We start from the raw sequence: 10,348 nt of genomic DNA, 5'->3' as shown, positions 1-10,348 counted from the left end.
TCTTCTAAGAGTCCTAAGAGTCCTGCTCACACTGATGGGGTGCAGCTGTGGGACCCTATTTTCAGAGATGATGTCCTCCACCCAACTCTCAAAAAGCTGAAAGGGTCTTCAGTAGAGATGGATAGTCGAGCTGGGCTATCAGACGGTCACCTCTGTAGCTGTAGTGTCATTTTTCCTATGGTCCAATGTGTAAATTAAACAAAAAAGTGCACGTTTGTTATGATGTCCAAGATGGGGACCAGGATGTGGACATAATAAAAAATTAGGGAACATGATAGGAGACATTTCTACAATACATATAATCATTCTTATCTATCTAATACGATGACAACAGCTCTCCATACCTGCAGTCCACCACAAGGACCACCCTCTCTAATCCCTGAAAAATGAAATCATCCTCAGTGACGAAGAGAGGGGGCCAAGCGCCCCCCATGGTACCAGAGCATTGACTCTTCTAAGAGTCCTAAGAGTCCTGCTCACACTGATGGGGTGAAGCTGTGGGACCCTATTTTCAGAGATGATGTCCTCCACCCGACTCTCAAAAAGCTGAAAGGGTCTTCAGTAGAGATGGATAGTCGAGCTGGGCTATCAGACGGTCACCTATGTAGCTGTAGTGTCATTTTTCCTATGGTCCAATGTGTAAATTAAACAAAAAAGTGCACGTTTGTTATGATGTCCAAGATGGGGACCAGGATGTGGACATAATAAGAAATTAGGGAACATGATAGGAGACATTTCTACAATACATATAATCATTCTTATCTATCTAATACGATGACAACAGCTCTCCATACCTGCAGTCCACCACAAGGACCACCCTCTCTAATCCCTGAAAAATGAAATCATCCTCAGTGACGAAGAGAGGGGGCTAAGTGCCCCTAATGGTCTCAGAGCATTGACTCTTCTAAGAGTCCTAAGAGTCCTGCTCACACTGATGGGGTGCAGCTGTGGGACCCTATTTTCAGAGATGATGTCCTCCACCCAACTCTCAAAAAGCTGAAAGGGTCTTCAGTAGAGATGGATAGTCGAGCTGGGCTATCAGACGGTCACCTCTGTAGCTGTAGTGTCATTTTTCCTATGGTCCAATGTGTAAATTAAACAAAAAAGTGCACGTTTGTTATGATGTCCAAGATGGGGACCAGGATGTGGACATAATAAAAAATTAGGGAACATGATAGGAGACATTTCTACAATACATATAATCATTCTTATCTATCTAATACGATGACAACAGCTCTCCATACCTGCAGTCCACCACAAGGACCACCCTCTCTAATCCCTGAAAAATGAAATCATCCTCAGTGACGAAGAGAGGGGGCCAAGCGCCCCCCATGGTACCAGCGCATTGACTCTTCTAAGAGTCCTAAGAGTCCTGCTCACACTGATGGGGTGAAGCTGTGGGACCCTATTTTCAGAGATGATGTCCTCCACCCGACTCTCAAAAAGCTGAAAGGGTCTTCAGTAGTGATGGATAGTCGAGCTGGTCTATCAGACGGTCACCTCTGTAGCTGTAGTGTCATTTTTCCTATGGTCCAATGTGTAAATTAAACAAAAAAGTGCACGTTTGTTATGATGTCCAAGATGGGGACCAGGATGTGGACATAATAAGAAATTAGGGAACATGATAGGAGACATTTCTACAATACATATAATCATTCTTATCTATCTAATACGATGACAACAGCTCTCCATACCTGCAGTCCACCACAAGGACCACCCTCTCTAATCCCTGAAAAATGAAATCATCCTCAGTGACGAAGAGAGGGGGCTAAGTGCCCCCAATGGTCTCAGAGCATTGACTCTTCTAAGAGTCCTAAGAGTCCTGCTCACACTGATGGGGTGAAGCTGTGGGACCCTATTTTCAGAGATGATGTCCTCCACCCAACTCTCAAAAAGCTGAAAGGGTCTTCAGTAGAGATGGATAGTCGAGCTGGGCTATCAGACGGTCACCTCTGTAGCTGTAGTGTCATTTTTCCTATGGTCCAATGTGTAAATTAAACAAAAAAGTGCACGTTTGTTATGATGTCCAAGATGGGGACCAGGATGTGGACATAATAAAAAATTAGGGAACATGATAGGAGACATTTCTACAATACATACAATCATTCTTATCTATCTAATACGATGACAACAGCTCTCCATACCTGCAGTCCACCACAAGGACCACCCTCTCTAATCCCTGAAAAATGAAATCATCCTCAGTGACGAAGAGAGGGGGCTAAGCGCCCCCATGGTCTCAGAGCATTAACTCTTCTAAGAGTCCTAAGAGTCCTGCTCACACTGATGGGGTGCAGCTGTGGGACCCTATTTTCAGAGATGATGTCCTCCACCCAACTCTCAAAAAGCTGAAAGGGTCTTCAGTAGAGATGGATAGTCGAGCTGGGCTATCAGACGGTCACCTCTGTAGCTGTAGTGTCATTTTTCCTATGGTCCAATGTGTAAATTAAACAAAAAAGTGCACGTTTGTTATGATGTCCAAGATGGGGACCAGGATGTGGACATAATAAAAAATTAGGGAACATGATAGGAGACATTTCTACAATACATATAATCATTCTTATCTATCTAATACGATGACAACAGCTCTCCATACCTGCAGTCCACCACAAGGACCACCCTCTCTAATCCCTGAAAAATGAAATCATCCTCAGTGACGAAGAGAGGGGGCCAAGCGCCCCCCATGGTACCAGAGCATTGACTCTTCTAAGAGTCCTAAGAGTCCTGCTCACACTGATGGGGTGAAGCTGTGGGACCCTATTTTCAGAGATGATGTCCTCCACCCAACTCTCAAAAAGCTGAAAGGGTCTTCAGTAGAGATGGATAGTCGAGCTGGGCTATCAGACGGTCACCTCTGTAGCTGTAGTGTCATTTTTCCTATGGTCCAATGTGTAAATTAAACAAAAAAGTGCACGTTTGTTATGATGTCCAAGATGGGGACCAGGATGTGGACATAATAAGAAATTAGGGAACATGATAGGAGACATTTCTACAATACATATAATCATTCTTATCTATCTAATACGATCACAACAGCTCTCCATACCTGCAGTCCACCACAAGGACCACTCTCTCTAATCCCTGAAAAATTAAATCATCCTCAGTGACGAAGAGAGGGGGCTAAGCGCCCCCCATGGTCTCAGAGCATTGACTCTTCTAAGAGTCCTAAGATTCCTGCTCACACTGATGGGGTGCAGCTGTGGGACCCTATTTTCAGAGATGATGTCCTCCACCCAACTCTCAAAAAGCTGAAAGGGTCTTCAGTAGAGATGGATAGTCGAGCTGGGCTATCAGACGGTCACCTCTGTAGCTGTAGTGTCATTTTTCCTATGGTCCAATGTGTAAATTAAACAAAAAAGTGCACGTTTGTTATGATTTCCAAGATGGGGACCAGGATGTGGACATAATAAAAAAATAGGGAACATGATAGGAGACATTTCTACAATACATATAATCATTCTTATCTATCTAATACGATGACAACAGCTCTCCATACCTGCAGTCCACCACAAGGACCACCCTCTCTATTACCTGAAAAGTGAAATCATCCTCAGTGACGAAGAGAGGGGGCTAAGCGCCCCCCATGGTCTCAGAGCATTGACTCTTCTAAGAGTCCTAAGAGTCCTGCTCACACTGATGGGGTGCAGCTGTGGGACCCTATTTTCAGAGATGATGTTCTCTACCCAACTCTCAAAAAGCTGAAAGGGTCTTCAGTAGAGATGGATAGTCGAGCTGGGCTATCAGACGGTCACCTCTGTAGCTGTAGTGTCATTTTTCCTATGGTCCAATGTGTAAATTAAACAAAAAAGTGCACGTTTGTTATGATGTCCAAGATGGGGACCAGGATGTGGACATAATAAAAAATTAGGGAACATGATAGGAGACATTTCTACAATACATATAATCATTCTTATCTATTTAATACGATGACAACAGCTCTCCATACCTGCAGTCCACCACAAGGACCACCCTCTCTAATCCCTGAAAAATGAAATCATCCTCAGTGACGAAGAGTGGGGGCTAAGCGCCCCCCATGGTCTCAGAGCATTGACTCTTCTAAGAGTCCTAAGAGTCCTGCTCACACTGATGGGGTGCAGCTGTGGGACCCTATTTTCAGAGATGATGTCCTCCACCCAACTCTCAAAAAGCTGAAAGGGTCTTCAGTAGAGATGGATTGTCGAGCTGGGCTATCAGACGGTCACCTCTGTAGCTGTAGTGTCATTTTTCCTATGGTCCAATGTGTAAATTAAACAAAAAAGTGCACGTTTGTTATGATGTCCAAGATGGGGACCAGGATGTGGACATAATAAAAAATTAGGGAACATGATAGGAGACATTTCTACAATACATATAATCATTCTTATCTATCTAATACGATAACAGCTCTCCATACCTGCAGTCCACCACAAGGACCACCCTCTCTAATCCCTGAAAAATGAAATCATCCTCAGTGACGAAGAGAGGGGGCTAAGTGCCCCCAATGGTCTCAGAGCATTGACTCTTCTAAGAGTCCTAAGAGTCCTGCTCACACTGATGGGGTGCAGCTGTGGGACCCTATTTTCAGAGATGATGTCCTCCACCCAACTCTCAAAAAGCTGAAAGGGTCTTCAGTAGAGATGGATAGTCGAGCTGGGCTATCAGACGGTCACCTCTGTAGCTGTAGTGTCATTTTTCCTATGGTCCAATGTGTAAATTAAACAAAAAAGTGCACGTTTGTTATGATGTCCAAGATGGGGACCAGGATGTGGACATAATAAAAAATTAGGGAACATGATAGGAGACATTTCTACAATACATATAATCATTCTTATCTATCTAATACGATGACAACAGCTCTCCATACCTGCAGTCCACCACAAGGACCACCCTCTCTAATCCCTGAAAAATGAAATCATCCTCAGTGACGAAGAGAGGGGGCTAAGCGCCCCCATGGTCTCAGAGCATTAACTCTTCTAAGAGTCCTAAGAGTCCTGCTCACACTGATGGGGTGCAGCTGTGGGACCCTATTTTCAGAGATGATGTCCTCCACCCAACTCTCAAAAAGCTGAAAGGGTCTTCAGTAGAGATGGATAGTCGAGCTGGGCTATCAGACGGTCACCTCTGTAGCTGTAGTGTCATTTTTCCTATGGTCCAATGTGTAAATTAAACAAAAAAGTGCACGTTTGTTATGATGTCCAAGATGGGGACCAGGATGTGGACATAATAAAAAATTAGGGAACATGATAGGAGACATTTCTACAATACATATAATCATTCTTATCTATCTAATACGATGACAACAGCTCTCCATACCTGCAGTCCACCACAAGGACCACCCTCTCTAATCCCTGAAAAATGAAATCATCCTCAGTGACGAAGAGAGGGGGCCAAGCGCCCCCCATGGTACCAGAGCATTGACTCTTCTAAGAGTCCTAAGAGTCCTGCTCACACTGATGGGGTGAAGCTGTGGGACCCTATTTTCAGAGATGATGTCCTCCACCCGACTCTCAAAAAGCTGAAAGGGTCTTCAGTAGAGATGGATAGTCGAGCTGGGCTATCAGACGGTCACCTATGTAGCTGTAGTGTCATTTTTCCTATGGTCCAATGTGTAAATTAAACAAAAAAGTGCACGTTTGTTATGATGTCCAAGATGGGGACCAGGATGTGGACATAATAAGAAATTAGGGAACATGATAGGAGACATTTCTACAATACATATAATCATTCTTATCTATCTAATACGATGACAACAGCTCTCCATACCTGCAGTCCACCACAAGGACCACCCTCTCTAATCCCTGAAAAATGAAATCATCCTCAGTGACGAAGAGAGGGGGCTAAGTGCCCCTAATGGTCTCAGAGCATTGACTCTTCTAAGAGTCCTAAGAGTCCTGCTCACACTGATGGGGTGCAGCTGTGGGACCCTATTTTCAGAGATGATGTCCTCCACCCAACTCTCAAAAAGCTGAAAGGGTCTTCAGTAGAGATGGATAGTCGAGCTGGGCTATCAGACGGTCACCTCTGTAGCTGTAGTGTCACTTTTCCTATGGTCCAATGTGTAAATTAAACAAAAAAGTGCACGTTTGTTATGATGTCCAAGATGGGGACCAGGATGTGGACATAATAAAAAATTAGGGAACATGATAGGAGACATTTCTACAATACATATAATCATTCTTATCTATCTAATACGATGACAACAGCTCTCCATACCTGCAGTCCACCACAAGGACCACCCTCTCTAATCCCTGAAAAATGAAATCATCCTCAGTGACGAAGAGAGGGGGCTAAGCGCCCCCATGGTCTCAGAGCATTAACTCTTCTAAGAGTCCTAAGAGTCCTGCACACACTGATGGGGTGCAGCTGTGGGACCCTATTTTCAGAGATGATGTCCTCCACCCAACTCTCAAAAAGCTGAAAGGGTCTTCAGTAGAGATGGATAGTCGAGCTAGGCTATCAGACGGTCACCTCTGTAGCTGTAGTGTCATTTTTCCTATGGTCCAATGTGTAAATTAAACAAAAAAGTGCACGTTTGTTATGATGTCCAAGATGGGGACCAGGATGTGGACATAATAAAAAATTAGGGAACATGATAGGAGACATTTCTACAATACATATAATCATTCTTATCTATCTAATACGATGACAACAGCTCTCCATACCTGCAGTCCACCACAAGGACCACCCTCTCTAATCCCTGAAAAATGAAATCATCCTCAGTGACGAAGAGAGGGGGCCAAGCGCCCCCCATGGTACCAGCGCATTGACTCTTCTAAGAGTCCTAAGAGTCCTGCTCACACTGATGGGGTGAAGCTGTGGGACCCTATTTTCAGAGATGATGTCCTCCACCCGACTCTCAAAAAGCTGAAAGGGTCTTCAGTAGTGATGGATAGTCGAGCTGGTCTATCAGACGGTCACCTCTGTAGCTGTAGTGTCATTTTTCCTATGGTCCAATGTGTAAATTAAACAAAAAAGTGCACGTTTGTTATGATGTCCAAGATGGGGACCAGGATGTGGACATAATAAGAAATTAGGGAACATGATAGGAGACATTTCTACAATACATATAATCATTCTTATCTATCTAATACGATGACAACAGCTCTCCATACCTGCAGTCCACCACAAGGACCACCCTCTCTAATCCCTGAAAAATGAAATCATCCTCAGTGACGAAGAGAGGGGGCTAAGTGCCCCCAATGGTCTCAGAGCATTGACTCTTCTAAGAGTCCTAAGAGTCCTGCTCACACTGATGGGGTGAAGCTGTGGGACCCTATTTTCAGAGATGATGTCCTCCACCCAACTCTCAAAAAGCTGAAAGGGTCTTCAGTAGAGATGGATAGTCGAGCTGGGCTATCAGACGGTCACCTATGTAGCTGTAGTGTCATTTTTCCTATGGTCCAATGTGTAAATTAAACAAAAAAGTGCACGTTTGTTATGATGTCCAAGATGGGGACCAGGATGTGGACATAATAAGAAATTAGGGAACATGATAGGAGACATTTCTACAATACATATAATCATTCTTATCTATCTAATACGATGACAACAGCTCTCCATACCTGCAGTCCACCACAAGGACCACCCTCTCTAATCCCTGAAAAATGAAATCATCCTCAGTGACGAAGAGAGGGGGCTAAGTGCCCCTAATGGTCTCAGAGCATTGACTCTTCTAAGAGTCCTAAGAGTCCTGCTCACACTGATGGGGTGCAGCTGTGGGACCCTATTTTCAGAGATGATGTCCTCCACCCAACTCTCAAAAAGCTGAAAGGGTCTTCAGTAGAGATGGATAGTCGAGCTGGGCTATCAGACGGTCACCTCTGTAGCTGTAGTGTCACTTTTCCTATGGTCCAATGTGTAAATTAAACAAAAAAGTGCACGTTTGTTATGATGTCCAAGATGGGGACCAGGATGTGGACATAATAAAAAATTAGGGAACATGATAGGAGACATTTCTACAATACATATAATCATTCTTATCTATCTAATACGATGACAACAGCTCTCCATACCTGCAGTCCACCACAAGGACCACCCTCTCTAATCCCTGAAAAATGAAATCATCCTCAGTGACGAAGAGAGGGGGCTAAGCGCCCCCATGGTCTCAGAGCATTAACTCTTCTAAGAGTCCTAAGAGTCCTGCACACACTGATGGGGTGCAGCTGTGGGACCCTATTTTCAGAGATGATGTCCTCCACCCAACTCTCAAAAAGCTGAAAGGGTCTTCAGTAGAGATGGATAGTCGAGCTAGGCTATCAGACGGTCACCTCTGTAGCTGTAGTGTCATTTTTCCTATGGTCCAATGTGTAAATTAAACAAAAAAGTGCACGTTTGTTATGATGTCCAAGATGGGGACCAGGATGTGGACATAATAAAAAATTAGGGAACATGATAGGAGACATTTCTACAATACATATAATCATTCTTATCTATCTAATACGATGACAACAGCTCTCCATACCTGCAGTCCACCACAAGGACCACCCTCTCTAATCCCTGAAAAATGAAATCATCCTCAGTGACGAAGAGAGGGGGCCAAGCGCCCCCCATGGTACCAGCGCATTGACTCTTCTAAGAGTCCTAAGAGTCCTGCTCACACTGATGGGGTGAAGCTGTGGGACCCTATTTTCAGAGATGATGTCCTCCACCCGACTCTCAAAAAGCTGAAAGGGTCTTCAGTAGTGATGGATAGTCGAGCTGGTCTATCAGACGGTCACCTCTGTAGCTGTAGTGTCATTTTTCCTATGGTCCAATGTGTAAATTAAACAAAAAAGTGCACGTTTGTTATGATGTCCAAGATGGGGACCAGGATGTGGACATAATAAGAAATTAGGGAACATGATAGGAGACATTTCTACAATACATATAATCATTCTTATCTATCTAATACGATGACAACAGCTCTCCATACCTGCAGTCCACCACAAGGACCACCCTCTCTAATCCCTGAAAAATGAAATCATCCTCAGTGACGAAGAGAGGGGGCTAAGTGCCCCCAATGGTCTCAGAGCATTGACTCTTCTAAGAGTCCTAAGAGTCCTGCTCACACTGATGGGGTGAAGCTGTGGGACCCTATTTTCAGAGATGATGTCCTCCACCCAACTCTCAAAAAGCTGAAAGGGTCTTCAGTAGAGATGGATAGTCGAGCTGGGCTATCAGACGGTCACCTCTGTAGCTGTAGTGTCATTTTTCCTATGGTCCAATGTGTAAATTAAACAAAAAAGTGCACGTTTGTTATGATGTCCAAGATGGGGACCAGGATGTGGACATAATAAAAAATTAGGGAACATGATAGGAGACATTTCTACAATACATATAATCATTCTTATCTATCTAATACGATGACAACAGCTCTCCATACCTGCAGTCCACCACAAGGACCACCCTCTCTAATCCCTGAAAAATGAAATCATCCTCAGTGACGAAGAGAGGGGGCCAAGCGCCCCCCATGGTACCAGAGCATTGACTCTTCTAAGAGTCCTAAGAGTCCTGCTCACACTGATGGGGTGAAGCTGTGGGACCCTATTTTCAGAGATGATGTCCTCCACCCAACTCTCAAAAAGCTGAAAGGGTCTTCAGTAGAGATGGGTAGTCGAGCTGGGCTATCAGACGGTCACCTCTGTAGCTGTAGTGTCATTTTTCCTATGGTCCAATGTGTAAATTAAACAAAAAAGTGCACGTTTGTTATGATGTCCAAGATGGGGACCAGGATGTGGACATAATAAGAAATTAGGGAACATGATAGGAGACATTTCTACAATACATATAATCATTCTTATCTATCTAATACGATCACAACAGCTCTCCATACCTGCAGTCCACCACAAGGACCACTCTCTCTAATCCCTGAAAAATTAAATCATCCTCAGTGACGAAGAGAGGGGGCTAAGCGCCCCCCATGGTCTCAGAGCATTGACTCTTCTAAGAGTCCTAAGATTCCTGCTCACACTGATGGGGTGCAGCTGTGGGACCCTATTTTCAGAGATGATGTCCTCCACCCAACTCTCAAAAAGCTGAAAGGGTCTTCAGTAGAGATGGATAGTCGAGCTGGGCTATCAGACGGTCACCTCTGTAGCTGTAGTGTCATTTTTCCTATGGTCCAATGTGTAAATTAAACAAAAAAGTGCACGTTTGTTATGATTTCCAAGATGGGGACCAGGATGTGGACATAATAAAAAAATAGGGAACATGATAGGAGACATTTCTACAATACATATAATCATTCTTATCTATCTAATACGATGACAACAGCTCTCCATACCTGCAGTCCACCACAAGGACCACCCTCTCTATTACCTGAAAAGTGAAATCATCCTCAGTGACGAAGAGAGGGGGCTAAGCGCCCCCCATGGTCTCAGAGCATTGACTCTTC

Source organism: Anomaloglossus baeobatrachus, unplaced genomic scaffold, assembly GCF_048569485.1.
Source record: "Anomaloglossus baeobatrachus isolate aAnoBae1 unplaced genomic scaffold, aAnoBae1.hap1 Scaffold_71, whole genome shotgun sequence".
NCBI lineage: Eukaryota > Metazoa > Chordata > Amphibia > Anura > Aromobatidae > Anomaloglossus > Anomaloglossus baeobatrachus.
This window is presented reverse-complemented; position numbering follows the sequence as displayed.